Here is a 27,190-nt window from a genome sequence, read left to right as displayed (position 1 = left end):
GAAACATTTTAAAGAAAATCCCAAACACCATGGTACATTATGCTTACATCTTTCAGTATGTATCACTAAAAATATGAATTTTCTTATATAATTATTATGCTATTATTACATCTAACAAAATTAATTTTAATTTCTTGATATAGTACTTAGTCTAATCAAATTTCCTTGATTCTTTCATAAAATATTGTTACCCATTTGCTGGTTTGTGCAAATGAGGCTCCAAAAAGAACTTAACAATAAATACATTTGGTTGTTTTGTATCTGAAGTGTCTCTTTTTTTGTTTTGGGAACTTTTTATTTTGATGTAATTGAAAACTTGGATAGAATCTTAGAGAAAATTTGCAAAATACTGCCAGGATATTCAATATATCCTTTAAACAAATTTACAAATTACTGATTAGATTTTGCGTCTTTTGATTTTATAATTCTTCTATTGTACTATCTACCAATCTATTGATCTACCTATTCATCTGTCCATCCATCTATCTATGTAAGTATCTATTGATCTACTTCTGAATCATTTGGAGTAAGTTGGAAATATTTCCCTTCTTTACACCTAAATATTTCAGTGCATAATCCTTATAATTCTTAAAGTCATTCTATTATATAACCACAGTATAGTTATCGACCTCAAGAAATTTCACTTGAACACTATACTGTCATCAAATCCACAATCCTTACTTGATGTTTTTATTTATTGAATTTTAATGCCACTTTAATTTTTTCTAGTACCGGATCCAACTTAATATCACATCACGTATTTAGTTGCCATGCCACTATACTTTTTCTATCTGTAACAACTCTTTACCTTTTCTTTGTGTATCTTGACATTGACTGTTCTGATGAATACAGGCCGGTTATTTTGTATAGTGGCTCTCAATCTCAGTTTGTCTGATGTTTTCTCATGATTAATTTTATTGACTGTATCAACATTCATTCCCACCAACTGTATACAAAGGTTTTCTTTTCTTTACGTTAAAGACTTGTTATCTTTACTTTTTTGATAATATGCGTTTGTGGCAAAAATGTCACATAAGAGATATTGAGTCCTTCTAAATGCATTATATCAGGAGGCACATAATATCAATTGTTTTATTATTGATTATTTTAAATTGGATTATTTTGTTAACAGAGTATCCATTCACAGATTTACTATCACATTATTGTTTTTTCATATATAATCAATGAACAATACCTGGTAAGACAGTTAAGACAATGTAAATTTGAGCATATAATGATGTTTCTTCAACATCACACTTTCTTAGAAAGTCTATTGCAATCTAAAACAACCTCTCCTTCCTTTCTGCTTCTTTTCTTTCTTTTATTGAAGTATAGTTAATTCCCTTCTGCTTCTTTTGCTTGCCACTGACTTGCAGAAATTGAGTCAGTGGTTTGTAGAATACTCCATCTTCCGAAATTGGCAGCTTCTATCTTCTTTATTGTGATTTCTTTAGCCTCTGCACTTCCTAGACATAGAAGTTATTTCCAGAGGCATGATTATATTTAGATCTAAAATTTTTGCAGAAGTGCGTCTATATATGGTACTGTATACTTTATATTTTACAATATCAGGACATGCCTAGGACCTGGTTTTTCACTCATATTTTTTCCAGATTTATTGAGATATAATTTATATACAATATTGTATAAGTTTAAGGTACACAACATAATGATTTTATGTATGTATACATTGCAAAATGATTAACAAAATAAGGTTCGTTAACACACCCACCACCTCACATAGTTACAACTCTTTTTTTACTTTTTTTGCTGAGAATTAAAAAAAATCTACTCTCATCATTCTGTAAATATGAAATACAGTATAGTTAACTGTCTTGTAATGTAACCATGCTGTATATTACATCCCCAGAATTTATTCATTTTGTAACTGGAAACTTATATCCTTTGACCAGTTTCATCCATTTCCCATACTTCCCACCCTCTGTCCCCACAGCAATCAAGATTTTTTTTGTTTTAGTGAGTTTGGTGTTTTTTAGATTCCACATATAAGTGAGATCATTCAGTATTTGTCTTTCTCTTTGGACTTACTACACTTAGCATAATGCTCTCCAGGTTCATTTATGTTGTTACAAATGGCATGATTTTCTACGTTTTTATGGCTGAATTACTCATATAAAGAAAATGTTATATATATATATATATATATATATATATGGTATATATAGTATATATATAGTATATACATGTAAAGTATGTGTGTATAGATGATAAATAGATAGATAGATGGATACCTCATTTTATTTATTCATTCATCCATAGATAAACATTTAAGATGTTTCTCTGTCTTAGCTATTGTAAGTAATACTACAATAAATATAGGGGTACAGATATCTCTTTGAGGTAGTGATTTCATTTGCTTTGGGTATATACTCAGAAGTAGAATTGCTATATCATATGGTACTTCTATTTTTAAGTTTTAGAAGAATTTTTATACTGTTTTTCATAGTGCCACTACCAATTTACATTCCCACCAACAGTTTACAAAGGTTTCTTATTCTCCAAGTCCTTGATAAGACATTATTTTACCTTTTTGGTAATAGCCATTCGAAAAGTTGTGAGATGATATCTCACTGTGGTTTTATTTTGCATTTCCCTGATAATTAGTGATGTTAACACCTTTTTGTGTACCTGTTGGTCATTTCAATATCTTTGGGGATATGTCTATACAGGTTCATTGCCCATTTTTTAATTGGATTATTTGTACTTTTCCTGTTGAGTTTTATGCTTCATTATACATTTGGGGTATTAACTCCTTATCAGATATGTGATTTGAAACTATTTTCTCCTATTCCATATATTGCCTTTTCATTTTGTTGATCATTTCTCTTGTTGTGCAGAAGTCTTTTATTTTGATATAGTTCCACTTGTATATGCTTGCTTTTGTTGCCTATGCTGTCGGTGTCTTCGCCATTAAATCATTGCCAAGACCAAAGTCAAAGAGGTTTTCCCCTATGTTTTCTTCTTGGAGTTTTTTGGTTTGAGCTCTTACACGTTAGTCTTTAATTCATTTGAATTAAGTTTTGTGAGTGGTCCAATATAAGGGTCCAGTTTGACTCTTTTGCATGTGAACATCCACTTTTCTCAGCACTGTTATTGAAGAGACTATCTTTTTTTCTTGAGAATTCTTGATTCTCTTGTCAAATATTAGTTGGCCCAATATGTGTTGTTTATTTATGGGCTCTCAATTCTGTTCCATGGATCTTTGTGTTTGTTTTTATGCCAATACCATACTGTTTAGATCACCACAGTTTTGTAGATAGTTTTAAATCAAGAAGTGTTAGTCCTCCAAGTTTGTCCTTCTTTCTCAGGATTGCTTTGGCTATTCAGTCTTTTGTGGTTCAATGTGAATTTTTATTGATTTTTCTATTTCTGTAAAAATGACTTTGAAATTGTGAAAGGGATTACATTGAATCTATAGATGACTTTAGGTAGTATAAAATTTTTATAATATTAATTCTTCCAATCCTTGAACACAAGATATTTTTCCATTTATTTCTGTCTTCTTCAAATTCTTTCATCAATATCTTACAGTTTTCAGTGGACTGATCTTTCACCTCTTTGGTTAAATTTATTCCTAAATATTTTATCATTTTTGATGCTATTGTGAATGGAATAAATTTCTTTACTTCTTTTTCAGAAAATTTATTGTTAGTTTATAGATTTTTGTATATTGATCACATATCTTGCAACTTTACTAAATGTACTGTTTAGTTCCAACATTTTTTGTGGAGTCTTTAGGATTTTATATATATAAGATTGTCATTTTCAAACAGAGGCAATTTTACTTCTTCCTTTCTGATTCTGTTGCCTTTTTAAATTTTTTCTTGCCTGATTTCTCTGGCTAGGACTTCCAGCACTATGATGAATAAGAATGATGAGAGTTTTCACTCTTTTCTTGTTCCTGATCTTAGAGAAAAAGGTTTAAACTTTTTACCATTGAATATGACATTAGCTGTGGGCTTGTTGTATGGACTTTAATATGTTATGGTGCATTCCCTCAAAAATCAGTTTGTTGAGAACTTTTATCATGAGTGGATGTTGAATTCTGTAAAATGATTTTTCCACATTTATTGAGATGATCATGTGATTTTTGTATTTTATTCTATTAATGTGATGTATCATATTTATTAATTTGCATATGTTGAACCATTCTTGCATCCCAGGATGAATCACACTTGATCAAGGTGTGTATTTCATTTAATATGCTAGTGAATTTAGTTTTCTATTATCTTCTTGAGAACTTTTTCCCTATATTCATCAGTAGTAGCCTGTAGTTTTCTTTTCATACATTTCGGGCTTTGTTATCAGGGTAAGGCTGGCCTCGTAATATAAGTTTGAGAGTGCTGCCTCCTATTCAGTTTTGGAAGTATTTGAAAAAGACTATATTAATTCTTCTTTAGATATTTGTTAAAATTCACCAGTAAGTAAAGCCATCTAGTTCTGGGCTTTTGTTTGTTGAGAGTGCTTTTTTTTAATTACTTATTCAATCACCTTATTTGCTACTGTGATAAGAAAGTACTTTTTGTACTGTAATTCAGTCAAGATTTTCTCTATTTAATGATAAAATTTATATAGATGGTTAGCATTGATTGAAGAAGGTGTAAGTAGATCTCTTTTATGATTAATTCATCTGAAAGAAAGGAGTTAAGATAGAAAAGTCACTACTTTCAATAATCTAGGATAGTGCTGTCAATATAATTTTTAGCAATAATAGAAATGCTCTATAGCTCTGTTGTCCAATATTGTAGTCACTAGCCATATTAAGCAACTGAAATATAGCTAATGTGACTATGGAACTAAAGTTTTTTTTTTCAACTCTTTCATTTCTTTTTTTTTTTTTTTTTTTAGAAATTTCATATAATGTCTGAAACATATTTCCATACATATTTCCATACAAATACAAATATAAGATTTTTAGAAATTTCATGTAATATCTGAAACATTTATATTAACATATTTCCATACAAATAACCCAATGAAAGTTTAGTATTAGTTGTTTTGTTTGTTTTTTTTTTATACTGCAGGTTCTTATTAGGCATCAATTTTATACACATCAGTGTATACATGTCAATCCCAATAGCCCAATTCAGCACACCACCATCCCCACCCCACCACAGTTTTCCCCCCTTGGTGTCCATATGTCCATTCTCTACATCTGTGTCTCAACTTCTGCCCTGCAAACCGGCTCATCTGTACCATTTTTCTAGGTTCCACATACATGCATTAATATACGATATTTGTTTTTGTCTTTCTGACTTACTTCACTCTGTATGACAGTCTCTAGATCCATCCACTTCTCAACAAATGACTCAATTTCGTTCCTTTTTATGGCTGAGTAATATTCCATTGTATATATGTACCACATCTTCTTTATCCATTCGTCTGTTGATGGGCATTTAGGTTGCTTCCATGACCTGGCTATTGTAAATAGTGCAGCAATGAACATTCGGGTGCATGTGTCTTTTTGAATTACGGTTTTCTCTGGGTATATGCCCAGTAGTGGGATTGCTGGGTCATATGGTAATTCTATTTTTAGTTTTTTAAGGAACCTCCATATTGTTCTCCATAGTGGCTGTCTCAATTTACATTCCCACCAACAGTGCAAGAGGGTTCCCTTTTCTCCACACCCTCTCCAGCATTTGTTGTTTGCAGATTTTCTGATGATGCCCATTCTAACAGGAGTGAGGTGATACCTCATTGTAGTTTTGATTTGCATTTCTCTAATAATTAGTGATGTTGAGCATCTTTTCATGTGCTTCGTGGCCGTCTGTATGCCTTCTTTGGAGAAATGTCTATTTAGGTCTTCTGCCCATTTTTGGATTAGGGTGTTTGTTTCTTTAATATTGAGCTGAATGAGCTGTTTATATATTTTGGAGATTAATCCTTTGTCTATTGATTCGTTTGCAAATATTTTCTCCCATTCTGAGGGTTGTCTTTTCGTCTTGTTTATGGTTTCCTTTGCTGTGCAAAAGCTTTGAAGTCTCATTAGGTCCCATTTGTTTATTTTTGTTTTTATTTCCATTACTCTAGGAGGTGGATCAAAAAAGATCTTGCTGTGATTTCTGTCAAAGAGTGTTCTTCCTATGTTTTCCTCTAAGAGTTTTATAGTGTCCAGTCTTATATTTAGGTCTCTAATCCATTTTGAGTTTATTTTTGTGTATGGTGTTAGGGAGTATTCTAATTTCATTCTTTTACATGTAGCTGTCCAGTTTTCCCAGTACCATTTATTGAAGAGACTGTCTTTTCTCCATTGTATATCTTTGCCTCCTTTGTCATAGATTAGTTGACCATAGGTGCGTGGGTTAATCTCTGGGCTTTCTATCTTGTTCCATTGATCTATGTTTCTGTTTTTGTGCCAGTACCATATTGTCTTGATTACTGTAGCTTTGTAGTATAGTCTGAAGTCAGGGAGTCTGATTCCTCCAGCTCCATTTTTTTGCCTCAAGACTGCTTTGGCTATTCGGGGTCTTTTGTGTCTCCATACAAATTTTAAGATGATTTGTTCTAGCTCTGTAAAAAATGCCATTGGTAATTTGATAGGGATTGCATTGAATCTGTAGATTGCTTTGGGTAGTATAGTCATTTTCACAATGTTGATTCTTCCAATCCAAGAACATGGTATATCTCTCCATCTGTTGGTATCATCTTTAATTTCTTTCATCAGTGTCTTATAGTTTTCTGCATACAGGTCTTTTGTCTCCCTAGGTAGGTTTATTCCTAGGTATTTTATTCTTTTTGTTGCAATGGTAAATGGGAGTGTTTCCATAATTTCTCTTTCAGATTTTTCATCATTAGTGTATAGGAATGCAAGAGATTTCTGTGCATTAATTTTGTATCCTGCAACTTTACCATATTCATTAATTAGCTCTAGTTGTTTTCTGGTAGTCTCTTTAGGATTCTCTATGTATAGTATCATGTCATCCGCAAACAGTGACAGTTTTACTTCTTCTTTTCCAATTTGTATTCCTTTTATTTCTTTTTCTTCTCTGATTGCCATGGCTAGGACTTCCAGAACTATGTTGAGTAATAGTGGTGAGAGTGGACATCCTTGTCTCATTCCTGATCTTAGAGGAAATGCTTTAAGTTTTTCACCATTGAGAATGATGTTTGCTGTGGGTTTGTCATATATGGCCTTTATTATGTTGAGGTAGGTTCCCTCTATGCCCACTTTCTGGAGAGTTTTTATCATAAACGGGTGTTGAATTTTGTCAAAAGCTTGTTCTGCATCTATTGAGATGATCATATGGTTTTTATTCTTCAGTTTGTTAATATGGTGTATCACATTGATTGATTTGCGTATATTGAAGAATCGTTGCATCCCTGGGATAAATCCCACGTGTTCGTGGTGTATGATCCTTTTAATGTGTTGTTGGATTCTGTTTGCTAGTATTTTGTTGAGGATTTTTGCATCTATATTCATCAATGATATTGGTCTGTAATTTTCTTTTTTTGTAGTGTCTTTGTCTGGTTTTGGTATCAGGGTGATGGTGGCCTCATAGAATGAGTTTGGGAGTGTTCCTTCCTCTGCAATTTTTTGGAAGAGTTTGAGAAGGATAGGTGTTAGCTCTTCTCTAAATGTTTGATAGAATTCACCTGTGAAGCCATCTGGTCCTGGACTTTTGTTTGTTGGAAGATTTTTAATCACAGTTTCAATTTCATTACTTGTGATTGGTCTGTTCATATTTTCTGTTTCTTCCTGGTTCAGTCTTGGAAGATTATACCTTTCTAAATATTTGTCCATTTCTTCCAGGTTGTCCATTTTATTGGCATAAAGTTGCTTGTAGTAGTCTCTTAGGATGCTTTGTATTTCTGTAGTGTCTGTTGTAACTTCTCCTTTTTCATTTCTGATTTTATTGATTTGAGTCCTCTCCCTCTTTTTCTTGATGAGTCTGGCTAATGGCTTATCCATTTTGTTTATCTTCTCAAAGAACCAACTTTTAGTTTTATTGATCTTTGCTATTGTTTTCTTTGTTTCTATTTCATTTATTTCTGCTCTGATCTTTATGATTTCTTTCCTTCTGCTGAATTTGGGTTTTGTTTGTTCTTCTTTCTCTAGTTTCTTTAGGTGTAAGGTTAGATTGTTTACTTGAGATTTTTCTTGTTTCTTTAGGTAGGCTTGTATAGCTATAAACTTCCCTCTTAGAACTGCTTTCGCTGCATCCCATAGGTTTTGGGTCGTCCTGTTTTCATTGTCATTTGTCTCTAGGTATTTTTTTTATTTCCTCTTTGATTTCTTCAGTGATCTCTTGGTTATTTAGTAACGTATTGTTTAGCCTCCATGTGTTTGTCTTTTTTACGTTTTTTTCCCTGTAATTCATTTCTAATCTCATAGCGTTGTGGTCAGAAAAGATGCTTGATATGATTTCAATTTTCTTAAATTTACTGAGGCTTGATTTGTGACCCAAGATGTGATCTATCCTGGAGAATGTTCCGTGCGCACTTGAGAAGAACGTGTAATCTGCTGTTTTTGGATGGAATGTCCTATATATATCAATTAAATCTATCTGGTCTATTGTGTCATTTAAAGCTTCTGTTTCCTTATTTATTTTCATTTTGGATGATCTGTCCATTGGTGTAAGTGAGGTGTTAAAGTCCCCCACTATGATTGTGTTACTGTCAATTTCCTCTTTTATAGCTGTTAGCAGTTGCCTTATGTATAGAGGTGCTCCTATGTTGGGTGCATATATATTTATAATTGTTATATCTTCTTCTTGGATTGATCCCTTGATCATTATGTAGTGTCCTTCCTTGTCTCTTGTAACATTCTTTATTTTAAAGTCTATTTTATCTGATATTAGTATAGCTACTCCAGCTTTCTGTTGATTTCCATTTGCATGGAATATCTTTTTCCATCCCCTCACTTTCAGTCTGTATGTGTCCCTAGGTCTAAAGTGGGTCTCTTGTAGACAGCATATATATGGGTCTTGTTTTTGTATCCATTCAGCCAGTCTATGTCTTTTGGTTGGGGCATTTAATCCATTCACGTTTAAGGTAATAATCGATATGTATGTTCCTATGACCATTTTCTTAATTGTTTTGGGTTTGTTTTTGTAGGTCCTTTTCTTCTCTTGTGTTTCCCACTTAGAGAAGTTCCTTTAGCATTTGTTGTAGAGCTGGTTTGGTGGTGCTGAATTCTCGTAGCTTTTGCTTGTCTGTAAAGCTTTTGATTTCTCCATCAAATCTAAATGAGATCCTTGCCGGGTAGAGTAATCTTGGTTGTAGGTTCTTCCCTTTCATCACTTTAAGTATATCATGCCACTCCCTTCTGGCTTGCAGAGTTTCTGCTGAGAAATCAGCTGTTAACCTTATGGGAGTTCCCTTGTATGTTATTTGTCGTTTTTCCCTTGCTGCTTTCAATAATTTTTCTTTGTCTTTAATTTTTGCCACTTTGATTACTATGTGTCTCGGCGTGTTTCTCCTTGGGTTTATCCTGTATGGGACTCGCTGTGCTTCCTGGGCTTGGGTGGGTATTTCCTTTCCCATGTTAGGGAAGTTTTCGACTATAATCTCTTCAAATATTTTCTCTGGTCCTTTCTCTCTCTCTTCACCTTCTGGGACCCCTATAATGCAAATGTTGTTGTGTTTAATGTTGTCCCAGAGGTCTCTTAGGCTGTCTTCATTTCTTTTCATTCTTTTTTCTTTAGTCTGTTCCGCAGCAGTGAATTCCACCATTCTGTCTTCCAGGTCACTTATCCGTTCTTCTGCCTCAGTTATTCTGCTATTGGTTCCTTCTAGTGTAGTTTTCATTTCAGTTATTGTATTGGTCATCTCTGTTTGTTTGTTCTTTAATTCTTCTAGGTCTTTGTTAATCATTTCTTGCATCTTCTCAATCTTTGCCCCCATTCTTATTCCGAGGTCCTGGATCATCTTCACTATCATTATTCTGAATTCTTTTTCTGGAAGGTTGCCTATCTCCACTTCATTTAGTTGTTTTTCTGGGGTTATTTCTTGTTCCTTCATCTGGTACATAGCCCTCTGCCTTTTTATCTTGTCTATCTGTCTGTAACTGTGGTTTTTGTTCCATGGGCTGCAGGATTGTAATTTTTCTTGCTTCTGCTCTCTGCCCTCTGGTGGTTGAGGCTATCTAAGAGGCTTGATGGGAGGCTCTGGTCTAAAGTTTTAAGTTTATTTATTTTTAATTAATTTCAATAGACACATATTGGATAATGCACATAAAACCCTGGATATTAGTTGCCTAAAATTTTGTGGTGATCTATAGAATTTTATTTATCAAATGATATTTTATATAAAATAATTTTCCACTGGAAAGTGGGACTCTTGAAATTTAGCTACAATGGATCCCTATATATAGAATGTTTTATTTTTATAAAGGATTAAATGGTGTTATCTGTCTTTTGAATTAATCACTAAAGATTGTGATTATTTCAGTTTTGTCATTAAAGAATGTGATGTAGATCTACTTAGAGGATTTTGTGTTAATTCTGATGCCTTTTTTCTTTTATAAGTCACTTCTTTCTAGTACCCTCCCATTCCTCCATCATATGCATTCCCCTCTCCAATGTTGTTCAGAATTAACACCAATATAGTTTGCATTTCTCTCAGGTTATAACCATTTTTCAAATGTATGAGGAGGATGTGGCAAGCAAAACAATGGCTTTCATTGTTCATTTGCATTCATTATACAAGAAATAGTGAAATAAGTTGCTGAATGTCTTTGCTGAATTAATTTAAAAATTTACTTAAGTCTTCAAGTGAGATCATATTTAAAAAGGTAAAATGACTCATTTCAAATCATGCACCAAAATTCATTAAGGCCAGAAAACATACTGTGCCTGCAAATTTCAAATCTATTGTTCCTTTTCTACTATATCAAAATGATGAACTTTTAATCATTTAACTATACTTGACTTGAGAAAAAGAAAAAATAGAAAAAAAACTAAGTTTCTGCTTCTTTTTAATTATCATGATTTTTTAAAGGTATTCTTGGATGGATTGTGATTCTGTTATCCTTATGTAACAGTTATTTCTTGGTACCCAGATTGAAAACACACACACAACTGAGAAGACCATAGGTACTCATCAATTTAAGAACTGTAAGAAATTATTTCTTAACCTCAACCCATACTAAAATTTTAGTTCCCCCATTCTACTCTGTTTCTTAGCAGAAGACATTACATTTAGCGAGCTCTCACACAAAAGGGACTTATTTCTAGCCTCCTCTGGGATTCTAAGCTAGATAGGAAGTGGGCTCACTCTCCCACTTCCTGATGTTGTCATTTTTTCTCACAATGAGTATGTAGTTATACTTATAGACATGAATTTTGGGCACTCTCATTACCCATATCATGAAGAGGATACCAAGTAAAGCAGACATGTAAATGCTGCTAATAGTTAACATTTGCTTTTTTCTCTTTTGTCTTTCCCTTTGTTTCTTTTGTGTCCTTGGTGCCCATTGCCATGATATTGCTCCCAGACTTCTTGAATTCTGGGGGCTCACAATAAATGTGATCTTCTGAGTAATCCAATTTTCCCATTTCCTTCTACAGATGCTGCCCTTGCCACAGGCTACTCTTGCATTTGCTAGACAAAACAGTTGAGAGACTCAACCAGTTCAAAGCAAAAGAATAAGTCATAGAAATCTTGTAACATTGATAATATTTCCTGTACATTTTATGTTAATGTCCCAGTGGCTAATGCAATGGGAAATTCAGTGTGTTTCCTGGAACATATAGCTATCAATCTTCAATTCAGAAAGCTACCTCAAAGGTTCCTACTTGACTGAATCATTTTAAAAATTCTTCTGGATGAGAAATCCATGGATAAAAGTCCTGACATATCACCAGAACATTGTCATAGCATTCATGTTTCATTACCTCTCCTTCTATATATTAGACAACTTCTAAATAGTTATGATTGGAATCATATTGTTCACTCCGGTGGAAGGGCAAGAAACTATAAATATTGACAGGTAAAATGTTGGCTTTGAGAACTGGCCTAGTGATAAAACACACACATGTACACACACAATAAAAACAAAGTATCATAAAATTGTCATTACTCTCTTTGTCCCAAAATGTATAGCCAATCCACCAAAAATTTTGTTGGGACAAGCAGGGAAATATTTAAATTGCTCAACTCATTTCTCATCCATTTTATTAAACCACTTTAGTTTAAATCGCTGTTATCTCTTGTCTCCATTATTTTAATAGTTCCCTGCTGAGCTTCTTGCTCCACTTTTATCCCCTTTCTTCAATCCTGGTGTTATTTACTATAATGTAGATATAAAGAGTGATCCAAATCCTCAATGACTTCTCATTTCTCTCAGAATAAGAACCAAAGTTTATTTATATCAGGACCTGTAAGACCCTAAATGATCTGACACTCAGCTCACTCTCTGGTCTCATTTTTTTTCTCTTTCTGATTCTGTAAGGTTAATAATGTTAACTGTACCTTACAAAATCTTCTCAAGTGTATGGTTTTTCCCCTTTCCTGGGCAAACATACATGAAAAATATTAGTGAAATGGAGTCCAGCTTTCATCACTTTAGTTGATCTTAGAGCTATAACTGATACATGCCATTTCCCTCTTTACTACTACCTGTTCTATACCCCCCTCAACCTCATCAAGTATCTATCTCTGATGTTCTAGGAGGATTACTTGGTGAGGTAATATAGGCCCTTCTATTTGAGGGGTCTGAGCTGCTGGTCACAATGCTTTTCTCTGTCTGTGGTTGTTGAACCTATAATTTACTCTCAAAACGTGTCATGGAAGAAACAAGAAATTCTCCAGTAAATTAGCCTGAGCATCAAACATACTTTCTCTACCACCTACCCCATCCTGATGATCAGGATCAATTGCTCCTGCTAGGATGGTGACTCCTCTCCTTGCCTCCTGGCTTCTTGGCAGCCAAAGCATAACATTTAAAGGGACTCATTCTTTGTCACAGGTGGAATAGCTCCCTTTTATGAAAAGCAGGATCTCTATATGTGCAGAGAATACAGCTGCAGGGACAAGAAACATAAGTTCCCCAAGTGGATCACTGAAAAGATGGTAAGTAGGACACTCATATTTCCACAGTTTTTTTCCGGATCCCAAATATATTATGTTAAGGAAATAAAATTACATAGTGGTCATTGATTTTAGGGTGCATACTAAGTCCTGGAGAATGGTACTCCATCATAGAGCTGGCACTCTAACTGCAGACTCAAAAGATCATTTCATCACTTTATGAGGCCAGAAACCTCTGAGTGGTGTGGTATGTGATAGATTATATCATTGTTTGCTGACTATCCCACCTCCTTTGCTATAAATTGATAAGGCTAGACATAGGGATGCATCGTCTTCACTCTTTTTCAAGGAAGTATTTTTTTTCCCCCAGGGGTGGGGAGTATTTTCAGTAGGCAGCTTTAAACTGTAAGTCCCATTAAGGACAACCTCAGTTACAGAAAGCTTCATACTCAAGGTCCTGCACTCCCAAAGACAGTACACATCTAGGTCCTGATTGAGGCTGAGGAATAAAGGCTCAGTCACTTCTGCTCATAGTAGGACCACACTTACTGTATCATTTTACCTCCAGAATTCCACATAGGGTTGGACAAGGTTGTCACAGTTAGTTTTCTTTCTCTACCCATTTCTGCTTTCTTCCCCTCTATACACCACTTTGATCTAAAGGGTAATCCTTAGTAAACAACCTACACACCAATGCCTACCTTAGATTCTGCTACCTAAAGAACCCAACCTATGATAGTTGATGACAGGAGTAGCCCCCAAAATTTATTGCTTTAGTTTTATAATTTTAGATTTACAGAAGAGTTGCAAAGATAGTACAGAATTTCTCATACATTATTCACCCAGTTTCCCCTAATGTAAACATAATTATGGCTCAATTATCAAATCGAAGAAATTAGCATTGTCATAATACTATTAATTAGATATAGACTTTAGTCAGATTTCCCCAGTTTTTTCACTGATGTCCTTTTCCAGTTACAAGTAATTGAGCATACCACATTGCATTTAGTTTCATGTCTCACTAGTCTTTATTCTTTGAGGTTTTTCAATTTTTTTCTTGTCTTTCAAGACCTTGGTATTTTGAAGCGTACTAGAAGGGCCAATGATTCATTCTTACAGGAACAGATGTATAGTTGTGTGTGAGTTTTCTTTTCATGCACATAGGACCAGAGCCAGTATGATTATTTGATGGCTTATATGTTTGATCCACTGGACAAGATTATACATAATATATCACATCAGCATAGGGAACCCACTTTACACAAAAAGAGGTACTGGAGTGTCCTATAACTATAGTATTCATTGGCCATATCACTTCTCCACTGCACAGAAAGTTAAATCAGCAGTTTGGAGGTGACACTTTATACAACTATTTTGCCATCCTGTAGAATGTAGTTTATACCTTGAATCAAAGACTTGTGTAGTAGGCTGAACAGTGTCCCTCAAAGATATCAGAACTTGATACTTAGAGTCAATAAATGTTACTTTATTTGTAAGAAATATCTTTGCAAATATGATTTAATAAAGGATTGTGCAATCAAGGAATTATCTTGAATTATCCAGGTGGGCCCTAAATGCCATCATATGTGTCCTTATAAGAGGGAGATTAGACACACACACAGAGGAGAAAACAACATGAAGACAGAGTAGAGAGAGATTTGAAGATGTTGGCCTTGGAGAATACACTGATGCATCCACAAGCCAAGGAATGCCTGTAACCACCAGAATCTGGAAGAGACAAAGAATAGATTCTTCTATAAAACCTCCAGGGGGAGTACAGCCCTGCTTAAACCTTGATTTCAGCCCAGTGAAGTTAATTTTAGACTTCTGGCCTCTGGAACTGTCAAAGACTAAATGCGTGCAGTTTTAAGCCACTAATATTTTGGTGATTTATTACAGCAGCCATGGGAAACTACTACAGTTTGTATATGGTGCTATGTCTCCAAATGGATCCAAGAACCAAGGTTGGAAGCAGGAGCTCACTTACTGTCAACACAGTGACCTACTTGAGTAATTGATCTTCCTGTCCTTGAAGCTCTGCACTGTGCAGGATGAGAAGTCCTGGTTCCAAAATGTGAAACATTTCTGCCATAGAAAAAACCAAAATTCCCATTGAATTAGAAGATATGGCTATGTGTATTTCTGTACTTCATCTTGACAGGAGATCATAAGAAGGGTGTAGGACTGTGTTACACAACAAAGAAAGGAAAGAGTATGGTTTCCACCCAGATGTTCCACTCAGGTGCCCTTTGGTACTTCCTTGACCAGTTGTGATGGTAAATGGGCAAGTGCAGCAAACCCAGTATGGGAAAGGTATGATGACCAGAGGGCATGTCTCAGGAATACTGACCTAGGCCACTCTACCAGGTAGGCCACCAAAAACAGCAAGGTGAATCTAAAATGGTTAGGGGAGGAGGAACACAATAAGCTTTGACTGGGACCCTGAGACCAGCTGCAGCAGAAGTGGTTATAATTTTCCTACTTTTTTTTTTAAGACTTTCCTAGGAAGCGATGCCCACATAAACTCTGGAGATGCTGTAACTTGAAAATATATGAAGAAATGGGTCCAAGTAGAGCAAAGGTGGACTGTTATATGCATATGGTGATATGCCATCCAGATACCCCTTTAGGAAGGAATGGACTTCAGATTCAGGGAGCACTGCCAGCAAATATCTTTTACCTGGCACAAACCTTAGGAATTGCCTCAGATGCAGAAAACCATGTTGTTTGAAGACATGCCTTTCCTAGGTTGGTCCACACTGGATGACTTTGTGGTATGAAGGTACAGCAATTTCAACCTAACTTGTGATCATCTCATGAACCACTTTAGGTCATGAGCTCCATGGAACATCAGCCAAGGCTCTGGTACAGATTTATATTGCAGCTTTACTTCTCCTTCTGCCAAGTATTGCTTTTTACTCCTTTTTCCACAAGTGTTGATCTCAAGAGTACCACTTACTAAAAACTCTATACCCTAACTTCCATCTCAGGACCCACTTCAAAGAGAACTCAGTCTGATAGAGCATATTAGCACTTCCTTCCAGAGTTTTGGCCAGGAGTTTAAATCCTGGATGAAGGGAGAGTTCAACCATACTAAAAAATTCCCCCTATATATTCCTTGTTGCCTCTCTGTCTCCCACCTCAACTGCCTAAAATATGAGGTCCATGAGGACAAGGGCCAGTGCTACCTGCCAGCATGGTACCTGTATGTGGTAGATACTCAGTAAATATTAAGTGAATTTTGTACATGTCACTTCAATAAATCTCTGGAAATGTGGATTCTAGTCATTAATGTGGCATTTTAAGAAGTTTAATGACAAAAAAGAAAGATCTAATAAGCCGTAGTAGATTCTTTATTGAGATAACTTGTGTTTGGTTCACTGTATTTTTTTCTCTCTGTCACCCTTGTATTATAGTTGCAATTTAGCTGCTTGTGTGCACAAGGAAGTTCAGAAGTGGGAGGATATTGTTCAGACTGAGATCATGTTATTTCAGAATTAGATGTGGTTCAAAAGACTAAAAGCTTCTTTGTTTGACACTCAAGCCCTAGTCTAACTAGTTCTGTCATTTTAAACAGAATGTTTCCCTAGCCTACTTATTTCCCAGTCTTCATAACACAATAATCTGTGTGGGTTGAAACAAAATTATTTTTGCTCATTTTACAACATTAGTGTATTTCTTTTTAGAAGAAATGTAAGGGGACATACTTAAACATTTTTTGCTACCACAAAACAGATGTAACCATAGATGACACTACCTACAGAGGAATGATAATTAAATCACAGAGTAATAAATATCTGGTGAATCTTTATTTTGAAAGGATAAAAGCATTTTTATGAACACTCAAACTTTTCACTTTTGAAGTTTCAAAGTATTTATACGTCCAGTGACTCATACACTTACATCTAATTAGAGACAGATGTGTCCTTTTTTTTTAAACATCTTTATTTAGTATAATTGCTTTACAATGTTGTGTTAGTTTCTGCTGTATAACAAAGGGAATCAGCTATACGTATACATATATCACCATATCCCTTCCCTCTTATGTCTCCCTCCCACCCTCCCTAACCCTCCCCTCTAGGTGGTCACAAAGCACCTAGCTAATCTCCCTGTGCTATGCGGCTGCTTCCCACTAGCGATCTATTTTACATTTGGTAGTGTATATATGTCAATACCACTCTCGCACTTCGTCCCAGCTTACCCTTCCCCCTCTCTGTGTCCTCAAGCCCATTCTCTACTTCTGTGTCTTTATTCCTGTCCTGCCCCTAGGTTCTTCAGAACCATTTTTTTTTTTTTTTTTTTTTTTTTTAGATTCCATATATATGTGTGAACATACGGTATTTGTTTATCTCTTTCTGACTTACTTCACTCGGTATGACAGACTCTAGGTCCATCCACCTCACTACAAATAACTGAATTTCGTTTCTTTTTATGGCTGAGTAATTTTCCATTGTATATATGTGCCACATCTTCTTTATCCATTCATCTGTTGATGGACACTTAGGTTCCTTCCATGTCAGGGCTATTGTAAATAGTGCTGCAATGAACATTGTGGTGCATGACTCTTTTTCAGTTATGGTTTACTCAGGGTATATGCCCAGGAGTGGGATTGCTGGGTTGTATAATAGTTCTATTTTTAGTTTTTAAGGAAATTCCATACTGTTTTCCATAGTGGCTGTATCAAATAACATTCCCACCAACAGGGCAAGAGGGTTCCCTTTACTCCACATCCTCTCCAACATTAATTGTTTGCAGATATTTTGAGGATGGCCAGTCTGACTGGTGTGAGGTGATACCTGATTTTAGTTTTGATTTGCATTTCTCTAATGATTAGTGTTGTTGAGCATCCTTTCAGAGTGGACATCCTTGTCTTGTTCCTGATCTTAGTGGAAATGTTTTCAGTTTTTCACCATTGAGAACTATGTTGGCTGTGGGTTTATCATATATGGCCTTTATTATGTTGAGGTAAGTTCCTTCTATGCATATTTTCTGGAGGATTTTTATCATAAATGGGTATTTAATTTTGTCGAAAGCATTTTCTGCATCTATTTAGATGATCACATGGCTTTTATTCTTTATTTGTTAATGTGGTGTATCACATTGATTTATTTGTGTATATTGAAGAATCCTTTCTTGCCTGGGATAAACCCCACTTGATTGTGGTGTATGATCCTTTTAATGTGTTGTTGGATTTTGTTTCCTAGTATATTGTTGAGGATTTTTGCATCTTTGTTCATCAGTGATACTGGCCTGTAGTTTTTGGTTTTTGTGACTTCTTTGTGTGGTTTTGGTGTCAGGGTGATGGTGGCCTCATAGAATGAGTTTGGGAGTGTTCCTCCCTCTGCTATATTTTGGCAGAGTTTGAGAAGGACAGATGTTAGCTCTTCTCTAAATGTTTGATAGAATTCACCTGTGAATCCATCTGGGCCTGGGCTTTTGTTTGTTGAAAGATTTTTAATCACAGTCTCAATTTGAGTGCTGTGATTGGTCTGTTTATATTTCCTATTTCTTCCTGCTTCAGTCTCGGAAGGTTGTGCTTTTCTAAGAATTTGTCCATTTCTTCCACGTTGTCCATTTTATTGGCATATATTTGCTTGTAGTAATATCTCATGATCCATTCTATTTCTTCAGTTTCAGTTGTTACTTCTCCTTTTTAATTTCTATTTCTGTTGATTTGCGTCTTTCCCCTTTTTTTCTTGATGAGGCTGGCTAATGGTTTATCAACGTTGTTTATCTTCTCAAAGAACCAGCTTTTAGTTTTACTGATCTTCACTATTGTTTCTTTCATTTCTTTTTCATTTATTTCTGATCTAATCTTTATGATTCCTTTCCTTCTGGTAACTTTGGGGTTTTTTGTTCTTCTTTCTCTAGCTGTTATTTCATAAGGTTAGGTTGTTTATTTGAGATTTTTCTTGTTTCTTGAGGTAAGATTGTATTGCTGTAAACTTCTCTCTTAGAACAGCTTTTGCTGAATCCCATAGGTTTTGGGTCGTCGTGCTTTCATCATTTGTTTCTAAGTATTTTTTGATTTCCTCTTTGATTTCTTCAGTGATCTCTTGGTTATTTAGTAGTGTATTGTTTAGCCTCCATGTGTTTGGTTTTTTTTACAGTTTTTTTTCCTGTAATTCATATCTAGCCTCATAGCGTTATGGTCGGAAAAGATACTTGATACGATTTCAATTTTCTTAAATTTACCAAGGCTTGATTTGTGACCCAAGATATGATCTATCTTGGAGAATGTTCCATGAGCACTTGAGAAGACAGAGTATTCTGTTGTTTTTGGATGGAATGTCCTATAAATATCAATTAAGTCCATCTTGTTTAATGTGTCATTTAAAGCTTGTGTTTCCTTATTTATTTTCATTTTGAATGATCTGGTCATTGGTGAAATTGGTGTGTTAAAGTCCCCTGCTATGATTGTGTTACTGTCGATTTCCCCTTTTACGGGGGTTAGCATTTGCCTATGTATTGACGTGCTCCTATGTTGGGTGCATAAATATTTACAATTGTTATATCTTCTTTTGGATTGATCCCTTGATCATTATGTAGTGTCCTTCTCATCTCTTGTAACAGTCTTTATTTTAAAGTCTATTTTGTCTGATATGAGAATTGCTACTTACTCCAGCTTTCTTTTGATTTCCATTTACATGGACTATCTCTTTCCATCCCCTCACTTTCAGTCTGTATGTGTCCCTAGATCTGAAGTGGGTCTCTTGTAGACAGCATCTCTACGGGTCTTGTTTGTGTATCCATTCAGCCAGTCTATGTCTTTTGTTTGGAGGATTTAATCCATTTACATTTAAGGTAATTATCGCTATGTATGTTCCTATTACCATTTTCTTCATCATTTTGAGTTTGTTATTGTAAGTCTTTTCCTTCTCTTGTGTTTCCTGACTAGAGAAGTTCCTTTAGCATTTTTTTAAAGCTGGTTTGGTGGTGCTGAATTCTCTTAACTTTTTCTGGTCTGTAAAGGTTTTAATTTCTCCATCAAATCTGAATGAGGTCCTTCCTGGGTAGAGCAATCTTTGTTGTAGTTTTTTCCCTTTCATCACTTTAAATATGTCCTGCCACTCCCTTCTGGCTTGCAGAGTTTCTGTTGAAAGATCAGCTGTTAATTTTATGGGGATTCCCTTGTAGGTTATTTGTTGCTTTTCCCTTACTGCTTTTAATATTTTTTTCTTTGTTTCTAATTTTTAATAGTTTGATGAATATGTGTCAGCACGTTTCTCCTTGGATATTTCTTGTATGGGTCTCTCTGCGCTTCCTGGAATTGATTGACTATTTCCTTTCCCATTTTATGGAAGTTTTCAACTCTAGTCTCTTCATATATTTTCTTATTCCATTTCTTTTCCTCTTCTTCTTCTGGGACCCCTATAATTCTAATGTTGGTGCGTTTAATGTAGTCTCAGAGGTCTCTGAGACTGTCCTCAATTCTTTTCATTTTTTTTTCTTTATTCTGCTCTGTAGTAGTAATTTCCACTATTTTATCTTCCAGGTCACTTATCTGTTCTTCTGACTCATTCTGCTATTGATTCCTTCTAGAGAAGTTTCTATTTCATTTATTCTGTTGTTCATCATTGTTTGTTTGCTCTTTAGTTCTTCTAGGTCCTTGTTAAACGTTTCTTGTATTTTCTCCATCCTATTTCCAAGATATTGGATCATCTTTACTATCATTACTCTGAATTTTTTTCAGGTAGACTGCCTATTTCCTCTTCATTTGTCTGGTCTGGTGGGTTTTTACCTTGCTCCTTCATCTGCTATATATTTCTCTGTCTTCTCATATTGCTTAACTTACTGTGTTTGGGGCCTCCTTTTCACAGGCTGCACGTTCGTAGTTTCCATTTTTTTTTTTTTTTTGTTTGCACTCAGTGGGTTTGTAGGCTTCCTGGTGCAGGGGACTGGTGTCTCTGTTGTAGTGGCCGAGGTTGGATCTTTTCTTTCTGGTGGGCAAGACCATATCTGATGGTGTGTTTTGGGGTATCTGTGAACTTATTATAATTTTAGGCAACCTCTCTTCTAATGGGTGGGGTTGTGTTCTTGTCTATCTAGTTGTTTGGCCTCGGGTGTCCAGCACTGGAGCTTGCTGGTCATTGAGTGGAGCTGGGTCTTAACGTTGAGATGGAGATCTCTGGGAGAGCTCTTGCCAATTGATATTATGAGGGGCCAGGAGGTCTCTGGTGGACCAGTGTCCTGAACTCGGTTCTCCCACCTCAGAGGCTCAGGCTTGACACCTAACCAGAGCGCCAAGACCCTGTCAGCTATACCGCTCAGAAGAATATGGATAAAAAAAAAAAAAAAAGAAAAGAAACAAAGAAAATAATGTAAAATAAAATAAAGTTATTAAAATAGAAAAGTTTTAAAATATTATGAAAATAAAAAAGTAATTAAAAAGAAAAAAGAAGAGAGCAATGAAACCAATAAACAAATCCACCAATGATAACAAGTGCTAAAAACTATACAAAAAAACCCAGACAGACAGAACCCTAGGGCAAATGGTAAAAGCAAACCTATACAGACAAAATCACACAAAGAAGCATACACATACACACTCATAAACAGAGATAAAGCAAAATATATATATATATGTATATATATAAAGAGGAGTGAAATCAAATCAATAAACAAATCTACCAATGATAATAAGCTCTAAATACTACACTAAGATAAACGTAAAACTAAAAACTAATTAGACACAGAAAACAAACCCCAAGTCTATAGTTGCTCCCAAAGTCCACAGCCTCAGTTTTGGGATGATTCGTTGTCTATTCAGGTATTCCACAGATGCAGGGTACAACAAGTTGATTTGGAGATTTAATCCACTGCTCCTGGGGCTTCATGAATTGATTTCCCTGTCTCTTCTTTGTTCACACAGCTCCTGGGGTTCAGCTTTGGATTTGGCCCTGCCTCTGCATGTAGGTCACCTTCTGGGGTCTGTTCTTCACCCAGACAAGAGAGGGTTAAAGGAGTGGCTGATTCGGGTGCTCTGGCTCACTCAAGGCAGGGAGAGGAAGGAGCAGCGGCAGAGGTCAGCATGATGTTGCAACAGCCTGAGACACACCATGTGTTCTCCCAGGGATCACGGGACACTGGCAGTGGCGAGCTACACAAGCTACTGAGAGGGGAGGTGTGGATAGTGACCTGTGCTTGCACACAGGATTCTTGGTGGCTGCAGCAGCAGCATTAGCATTTCATGCCCATCTCTGGTGTCCGCGCTGATAGCTGTGGCTGGTGTTGGTCTCTGGACCTCATTTAGACAGTGCTCTGAATCCCTTCACCTCACATACTCCAAAACAATGGTCTCTTGCCTCTTAGGCAGATCCAAACTTTTTCCTGGACTCCCTCCTGTCTAGCTGTGGCTCACTAGCCCCCTTCAGGCTGTGTTCACGCAGCCAACCCCAGTCCTCTCCCTGGGATCTTACCTCCGAAGCCTGAGCCTCAACTCCCAGCCCCCACCCATCCTGGCGGGTGAGCAGACAAACCTCTCAGGCTGGTGAGTTGGCACTGATCCTCTGTGTGGGAATCTCTCTGCTTTGCCCTCTGCACCCGTGTTGCTGTGCTCTCCTCCGTGGCTCTGAAGCTTCACAACCACCCACAATCCGTCTCTACTAATGAAGGTTCTTCCTAGTGTGTGGAAATTTTTCCTCCTTCACAGCTCCCTCCCAGAAGTGCAGGTCCTGTCCCTATTCTTTTGTCTCTGTTTTTTTCTTTTTTCTTTTGCTCTACCCAGGTACATGGGGAGTTTCTTGCCTTTTGGGAAGTCTGAGGTCTTCTGCCAGCCTTCAGTAGGTGTTCTGTAGGAGTTATTCCACATTTAGATGTATTTCTGGTGTATTTGTGGGGAGGAAGGTGATTTCCACGTCTTACTCCTCCACCATCTTGAAAGTCCCTCCTATTTATTTTTTTGTAGTGAGGACATTTGATATCTACTCTCTTAGCAAATTTGAAGTACATAATATATTATTTTTAATTACAGTCACCATGATGTAGTTAGGTTTATATTAGATTTCCAGAATTCTATAATTCCCCTTTAAATCTCAATTATGTTTTCATTTTTCTGCTGAAATCTCCTATCTGTATGCTTGTTAAAATTATGTTTACCTTTATTTTATTTCTTGAATTTTAAACATACATAATAGTTGCTTTAAAGGTTATACTGCTCAGTACAACATAATCTTGTTTCTTTATATGATTTGTAAATTTGAATAGTGGAAATTGTAAATAATATGTCATATAGATTCTGGATTGTGTTATTGCCCTTGATTAGTGTTGTTTCTTATCTTTACCCATGTACAGTAAAAGATTAACTTTGCCCAAAGAGAGGGTTTTCCTTTGCCTTCAGCTCCTAGGAGGTAACTTCTAAGTTCTTGGAATTGCCCTGCCTGATAAAAATCTGTCAACTTGATCTCTGGAGGGGCTGGAGAGTAAAATCAGTCATGTGGCATGCCTGAGCCCCAACAAAAGTGCTGACTACCAATGTTTGGATGAGTTCCCCTCATTGACAACATTCTATACATTTTGTCAAACGTAATTTCCAGGAGAAATAGACAGTGTCTGCATGACTCCCTTGGGAGAGGACAGTTGGAAACTCTGTGCCTTTGTGTCTCTTGGATCCTCGTCTATGTGTTTCCCTTTGCTGATTAATCTGTATCTTTTGATCATGATTGCTTTTCTGAGATCTGTGAGTCCATCTAATGATTATGGAACCTGAAAGTGATATTGAAGATCCCCAAACTTATAATTGGTGTCACCAATGAGAGTTGGTCTTGAGGACTCCTAAATTTGAAAACAGGATAACTTCTGGCCGATTACTATGAATGTATGAAAGCTCTGTTTCAAGCTATTTTTAAAAGATGGTCTGTGAAAAGCCCAAGGCATTTCCCAATCCCTTATAATTCAGCAAACTTCCCAATGATTTTTCCTGCAGTGTATTTTGTTGGGACTTAATTTGGACTTCGTTAGCACAGATGTAGAATATGTCTTATATAGGACATTTATTCTTATCAGAAATGTAATAAAATCCTGCATTAAGTAAATCTGAGATGCCAGAATTTCCTCCCTTTAACTTAGAATACAATATCATATAGAATGGAAGTGGGCAAATATTTGTAAAAGACATTGTCTTCACTGAGATACTGTAATACATCATATTAAAGAGATCATTATCATCATTAAAATGCTCTGCAGTGTCTGTTTCTGGACTTCATCAACGATTGTAGAAGGTACTGCAAGATCCTGATTTTAATGGAAATGATGTCCCAGAGTGGCAAAAGTTAGATCATAGCTCTCGAACACCAGAAGCAAGGTATACATAATAACTATATTGCATAGTAGAACTGAAGTGATGACCATAGTTATGTGACCTGTGGAATGGTTGGTGATGGTCATGGTATTACTAGGTTTGAAATAAAGAGTTAGCCATCTAAATTCTTGATCTGAGATCAAGTTTAAAAAAATTTTCTGGGTCATAGTAATAGATCATTCACCTATTCTAAATGTAGGTCATTGAATTTAATCCATTTTCTAGGACTAAGACTATCTTTAGGTTCACAGACCCTTAATAAAGAGAAGGCAGGTGTTCCTAAAAGAGATTCCTAAAATATATTAATAAACACTTTACATAAATATTCTCCTAGACTTTTAAACAGTGAACTGTAGCAACTTGTTGCAAGATTTCCATTAAGAGCAAAGGAATAATATGTAATTCTCAGAGATTATAATTGAGGTCTATTAGTGTGGGGGGTTATAGACATCAATGATAAGTAGAGTTTTACCCAGCCCCACTGATAATCAGCTCAGTTGGTTTTTAACTATATTCTCTGATTATTACTTTAGGGCTTGGATTCATATGGTCATCTAATATTCTAATACTCAACAAATTGTGGAATATCCATGTTCTTTCCTTATTTATGAATTGAGGGATATTAAGTTAGCACTGACCAAGTTTAAGAATGTAGAGTTGAAGTTTATGGAACTAATCTCTATCAAAAATAACAAATAAAATGTGATACTACATACTTGGAGAAACACAAGGATTAATACCACTACAAGGTACTTAAAATATGGGAAAATGGTGGTTATTACTGCCTTCATGTGACTCTATTATTTTCCTTGTGTAGAAGACAGATGGCTCTTGAAGCTTAATATTTATTTATTTATTTATTTCCAGTCTTGAGATGTAATTGATATACTGCACTGCATAAATATATCTTGTACAGCATAATGACTTGACTTACATGTACTGTGAAATGATTACCACAGTAAGTTTAGTTAACAAGTATTATATACCCACACAAAAAAGAAAAAAAAAATGTTTTTTTTTCCTTCTGATGAAATCTCTTAGGATTGACTTTTAAACAATTTTCAAATATACCATATAGCAGTTTTGGCTACAATCACCATGTTGTAGATTACATCCCAGTATTTATCTTAGAACTGGAAGTTTGCACCTTTTGACCACCTCCTCCAATTCCCCTGCCACCCACCTCCTGCCTCTTTAATAACCACAAATCTGATCTAGTTTTCTATTAATTTGGTTTTTGTGGGGGTTTTTTTGTTTTTTGTGTTTTTTTTAGATTCTACATATAAGTAGCTCATACAATATTTGTCTTTCTCTCTCTGACTTATTTCACTAGCATCAGACCCTCGAAGTCCATCCATGTTGTTACAAAGACAGGATTTTCTCCTTTTTGTAATGGCTGTATATATATATATATACTACAACTTCTTTATCCATATATCCATTGATGGACACTTAGTTACCAAGTCTTGGCTATTTTAAATAGTGCTGCTTAAATATGGGAGTTCAGATAACTATTTGACATAGTGTGTTTATTTCCTTCAAATATACCCAGAAGTGAAATTGTTGCATTATATGGTACTTTCATTTTACATTTTTGAGGAATCTCTATACTATTTTCCATAGTGGTTGTACTAATTTACAGTCCTACCAACAATGTACAAAGGTTTCCATTTCTTCCACATCTTCACTAACACTGGGTATTTCTTGTCTTTTTGATGACACCCATTCTACCAGGTGTGAGGTGATATCTCATTTGTACTTCCCTGATGATTAGTAATGTTGAACACGTTTTCATGTACCTGTTGACCATTTGTATATTTTCTTTGAAAAACAGTCTACAAGCATACCTTGTTTTATTGCACTTTGCTTTACTATGTTTCACAGATATTGTGTTTTTTACAAAATGAAGGTTTGGGGCAACCCTTCATCCAGCAAGTTTATCAGCACCATTTTCCCAACAGCATTTGTTCGCTTCCTGTCTCTGTGTCACATTTTGGTAATTCTTGCAATATTTTAAACTTTTTCATTATTATATTTGTTAGGGTATCTGTGATCAGTGATCTTTTTTTTAAAATAAATTTATTTTATTTATTTTATTTTTGGCTGCTTTGGGTCTTTGTTGCTGTGTGTGGGCTTTCTCTAGTTGCGGTGAGTGAGGGCTACTCTTTGTTGCAGTGTGCAGGCTTCTCATTGAGGTGGCTTCTCTTATTGCGGAGCCTATGCTCTAGGTGCACAGGCTTCAGTAGTTGTGGCTTGCAGGTGTTAGAGCATAGGCTTAGTAGTTGTGGCGCATGGGCTTAGTTGCTCCGCAGCATGTGGGATCTTCCCGGGCCAGGGCTCGAACCTATGTCCCCTGCATTGGCAGGTGGATTATCAACCACTGAGCCACCAGGTAAGCCTTGTGATCAGTGATCTTTGATGTTACTATTGCAAAAAGACTATGACTTGCTGGAGGTTTAGATGATCGTTAGCATTTTTTAGGAATAAATTTCTTTTTAATTAAGGTGTGTACATTGATTTTTAGACATAATGCTATTGTGCACCCAACGGACAACAGTGTAGTGTAAACATAACTTTTATACACACTGGAAAACCAACAATCAAAAATTCCTGTGACCTGCTTTATTGTGATATTCGCTTACAGCAGTATTCTGGAACAAAACCCGCAATATTGTGGAGGTATGCCTGTATTCAGTTCCTCTGCCTATTTTTTAATCAGATTTTGTTTGTTTCTTCATTTGTTTTTTGCTGTTGAGTTGTATGAGTTCTTTATGTATTTTGGATATCAACCCCTTATCAGATATATAACCTGCAAATATTTTCTCTCACTTTATAGGTTGCTTTTTCATTTTGTTAATGGTTTCCTTTGCTTTGCAGAAGCTTTTTAGTTTGATGGAGTCA

The sequence above is a fragment of the Balaenoptera borealis genome (genome assembly GCF_965194805.1).
Source record: "Balaenoptera borealis genome assembly, chromosome: 11".
Classification (NCBI taxonomy): domain Eukaryota; kingdom Metazoa; phylum Chordata; class Mammalia; order Artiodactyla; family Balaenopteridae; genus Balaenoptera; species Balaenoptera borealis.
This window is presented reverse-complemented; position numbering follows the sequence as displayed.